Source organism: Petromyzon marinus, chromosome 32 (assembly GCF_048934315.1).
Source record: "Petromyzon marinus isolate PM22_M1 ecotype Great Lakes invasive population chromosome 32, UKy_Petmar_22M1.pri1.0, whole genome shotgun sequence".
NCBI classification, from domain to species: domain Eukaryota; kingdom Metazoa; phylum Chordata; class Hyperoartia; order Petromyzontiformes; family Petromyzontidae; genus Petromyzon; species Petromyzon marinus.
The window spans coordinates 9,887,076-9,891,618 of record NC_133698.1 but is presented as its reverse complement, the minus strand read 5'-3'; the positions used below and the strand labels follow the sequence as shown (position 1 = coordinate 9,891,618).

Genomic DNA, 4,543 nt, shown 5'->3' with positions numbered 1-4,543 from the left:
CTCTCACTCCCTCCTCAACCCCCTGTCACTCCCCCTCTCAACCCCCCTCTCAACCCACGTCTTACCCCCCTCTCACTCCCCCTCTCAACCCCCCCTCACTCCCCCTCTCAACCCCCGTCTTACCCCCTCTCAACCCCCCTCTCACTCCTCCTCTCAACCCCCGTCTTACCCCCTCTCAACCCCCCTCTCACTCCCCTCTCAACCCCCTGTCACTCCCCCTCTCAACCCCCCTCTCAACCCCCGTCTTACCCCCCTCTCAACCCCCCTCTCACTCCCCCTCTTCAACCCCCCTCTCAACCCCCGTCTTACCCCCCTCTCAACCCCCGTCTTACCCCCCTCTCAACCCCCGTCTTATCCCCCTCTCAACCCCTTTCACTCTCCCTCTCAACCCCCTCTCAACCCCCGTCTTACCCCCTCTCACTCCCCCTCTCAACCCCCCTCTCACTCCCCTCTCACCCCCGTCTTACCCCCCTCTCACTCCCCCTCTCACTCCCCCTCTCAACCCCCCTCTCAACCCCCCTCTCACTCCCCTTCTCACTCCCCCTCTCACTCCCCCTCTCAACCCCCGTCTTACCCCCTCTCAACCCCCTCTCACTCCCCTCTCAACCCCCTGTCACTCCCCCTCTCAACCCCCGTCTTACCCCCCTCTCACTCCCCCTCTCACTCCCCCTCTCACTCCCCCTCTCAACCCCCCTCTCAACCCCCCTCTCACTCCCCCTCTCAACCCCCGTCTTACCCCCTCTCAACCCCACCTCTCACTCCCCTCTCAACCCCCTGTCACTCCCCCCTCTCAACCCCCCTCTCAACCCCCGTCTTACCCCCCTCTCACTCCCCCTCTCACTCCCCCTCTCAACCCCCCTCTCAACCCCCCTCTCACTCCCCTCTCACTCCCCCTCTCAACCCCCGTCTTACCCCCTCTCAACCCCCCTCTCACTCCCCTCTCAACCCCCTGTCACTCCCCTCTCACCCCCCTCTCAACCCCCTCTCAACCCCCCTCTCACTCCCCCTCTCAACCCCGTCTTACCCCTCTCTCAACCCCCCTCTCACTCCCCTCTCAACCCCCTGTCACTCCCCCTCTCAACCCCCCTCTCAACCCCCGTCTTACCCCCCTCTCACTCCCTCTCAACCCCCTCTCACTCCCCCTCTCAACCCCCCGTCTTACCCCCCTCTCAACCCCCTCTCACTCCTCCTCTCAACCCCCGTCTTACCCCCTCTCAACCCCCCTCTCACTCCCCTCTCAACCCCCTGTCACTCCCCCTCTCAACCCCCCTCTCAACCCCCGTCTTACCCCCCTCTCAACCCCCCTCTCACTCCCCCTCTCAACCCCCTCTCACTCCCCCTCTCAACCCCCCTCTCACTCCCCCTCTCAACCCCCCGTCTTACCCCCTCTCAACCACGCCCCCTATCACCCCCCCCCATTCCTTGCAAAGCTGCAGCCCGCCCCGCCGAGCAATCGCGGCTCTCCCATTGGTCGCGCGCCGGGCACGTGGTTGATTGGTGGTGGTGGGGGGAAGTGGTTCTACCGCGAGCCAATGGCGAGGCGCCAAACCGATCGATTTTGAGCGCGAGGCCCGCGACCGGACTTGCCGCCATCGTCACAAAAGCGCGATCCGCGGCTCTATCGCGCGGCAGCTGTGGAGCCTTCAATCGGTTTTACGGACGCGCTGATTCTCGACGAAGGTCCGCCCCGTTATAATTTGTTGTTTTGGGCGCGGTAGATTTGTCCCCGCCGCCGCCCCACACAGTTTAACGTCAGACGAAAACGAGGCGCCCGTAACGTGATCGTAGTGGTAGTGAGTGACGCCGTGCGGGGCTTTTGCACTGATCAGTGATAGCGTTTAAAGCGGCGTCGCTCTGGGGGGCTCAGCCACGCATACCGATAACACCATGAGCTCGGAGTCCATTGGTTAATCGCAGTCACGTGGCGGCGATGTTAGCCAATGGCGGTGGGACGCCTGGGACGCCTCTCGCGTTAGTAGTGGGAAATCAAAGGGCTACGCGCACCACCAATACATTACATTCCCTAGACCGTATAGGCAGGAATAACATTCGCTATAAAAAACTGCCCAAGTAATTCAAACAATCGCCGATTAAATACTTTTTCTCTTCAACGCAGTGTTACTAACGGATGTGTTGAGTATTTATATATACAGTAATTAGAAGGTTGACTTTTTAAACAAGTTTAGTGTCCGGTAATCATGTGTTTTTTTTCTTACCCTAAACACCAATTGGGTATCAGTTGTGAAACGTTTTAATTCATTAGTTATCATTACGATTAACACCTTTGCATATGTCACTGTTAAGTAGTCAAAGGACTTGAACGGTAGAACGGTCATCCCAACGTATTAACATCATCACCCACAATGCACCGCGTCTCGGATGCTACTCGTGTTCCCGTGTTGCGTTAATGCAAAATATCTTTCCCTTCGCACAAACTAAAAGTTTCGTTATCCTACTGGTTAATTCCTAAATATGCTATTGACACGGCGCCACCCACAAATGCTTCGAAATGTTCTTATTTGAATTCTCAACGGGCCCCATAGCGTAGAGGGACACAGTGGACGTATGAGTTAACGACTGCGCCACCGGTAGGATTAAAAAGGGCATTTGCTTTGGTTGGCACACGGACTCGGGGGTTCCCCCCCTGGCTCCGTGCGGAATCGCTATCAAGAGATTCCGAATGTATAATTTTTAGGACCGGAGGCAGTTAGCGACCGTTTGTCCTGACGCTTCCCTTATTACAGAAATACCAAAAACAGAAATTAACGATCCTGGTCTACGGTCTCTTTCTTAACTGCAGTTCATCTTCTTTAGTTGTTTTGGTGCTAAGTGCTTTCATGTCGAAGTCTTTCCCGTCCGCTTGCCATTGCTACAATATCGTAACATATTCGTCGCTAGAAAAAATTGGAGATAAATAAATTGCCCACGATTCGGACCAATGGCCCAACAAAACGCATGCCGTTTAAAGCGCGATTAATATTGGTCGCGAAAGCCTCCGCGTGTTAAACAAAACACTGTTGTTGCGCAACCTGGCAGACAATGCTTTCGAGTGTTACTCCATGTCGCATGCGTAGTGGGGTTTCTCCGGTTTCCTCCCATGAAAGCCAATCTCACCCTCCCTGTGACGCAAATCACTGAGAGACTCTGATGACTTGCATGGGTCAATAATAGACATTGTTTTATATTTGAAGGCTCGAATTGGGTATTTGTCACTCCAGGAGAGAGAGAGATGTGGAGAGAAGAGTTAAGAGGACAGGGTATGACGAGGGAGAGATGAGAGTGCAGAGTGAGTGTACAGAGAGAGGGGAGATGATGGGAGGAGAGTGGGGGGAGACGGGGTAGAGAAGATGGGAGAGTAGGAGGAGAAAAGGATAGGGGGAGGGAGAGATGAGTGTGAGAATAATAATACAGTATTACAAATATTACATAGAAAACATAGGGGGAACATAGACATGGAGTAGGGAAAGAGGTGGTAGAGAGAGAGGGGGGGTAGAGAGAGGGGGGTGTAGAGAGATGCGGTAGAGAGAGAGGGAAGGGGTAAGGAGAGCAGAGCGTTACATCTATTGTGAAATCTTTCATTTAAAAAGGGGGAGGGGAGGGGGTTTGATTTAAAGCTTCCGTGACTGCAGGGATTGATAAAACATTTCGGGTCTTAATTGATTGTTTACGCTTACGTTGGCTTTCAGACCGCATCCATTATTTTCGATTCCCCCCTCCTCTTTTCCGAACATAGATGGACTCGTCTATCTGAATAACTGCCAAATCGCTCTCCGTGGTGCTAACGTATTGTATTGTTTCCCTTCTACGTGACTTTACATAAAGCAAAGCATAAAAAAAGCAAAAAAACTAAATGATGAACGAAGCAAAGTACCGACTATGTTCTTGTTTCCTCTGATGGTAAAAAAGAGAGATGGAGGAAGGAGAGATGAGAGTGTGAGAGGAGAGGGCAAGGGGACGGGGCGGAGAGTGGGAGAATGAGAGGAAAGAGGGAGAAATGAGTATGGGAGTGGGAAGAGAGGGAGAGAGGAGAGTTGGGAGGAGAGGAGAGTGGGAAGACGGCGGGGAGAGTAGGAGGAGGCGGAGACGGCGGGGAGAGTGGGAGGAGATGTAAGAGGAGAGTGAGAGAGTGGGCGGAGAGTGGGGTGAGAGGAGAGTGGGAGGAGAGTGGGGAGGAGAGGTAAGAGGAGAGTAAGGTGAGAGTGAGAGGAGAGTGGGAGGAGACGGGGAGGAGAGTGGGAGTTAGAGGAGAGTGCGGAGGAGACGAGGGGGGAGACGGGGAGGAGATTAGGGAGGAGAGTGGGGAGGAGAGTGGGGAGGAGAGTAGGAGGAGCGGTAAGAGGAGACGGGGAGGAGAGTGGGAGTTAGAGGAGAGTGGGAGGGAGACGGGGGAGGAGAGTGGGGAGGAGACGGGGAGGAGAGTGGGGAGGAGACGGGGAGTAGAGTGGGCGTTAGAGGAGAGTGGGGAGGAGAGTGGGGAGGAGACGGGGAGGAGAGTGGGCGTTAGAGGAGAGTGGGGAGGAGAGTGGGGAGGAGACGGGGAGGA

The 4,543-nt window shown here is 55.0% G+C and overlaps 1 non-coding gene across 1 annotated transcript; it reads left to right on the top strand.

Moving 5' to 3' along the window:
• The first annotated feature begins 2,596 nt into the window (after positions 1-2,596).
• LOC116948240 (U11 spliceosomal RNA) lies at positions 2,597-2,734 on the top strand. Its single transcript, XR_004403776.1, has one exon. It is a non-coding gene; the product is annotated as a U11 spliceosomal RNA (small nuclear RNA).
• Positions 2,735-4,543: the final 1,809 nt, after the last annotated feature.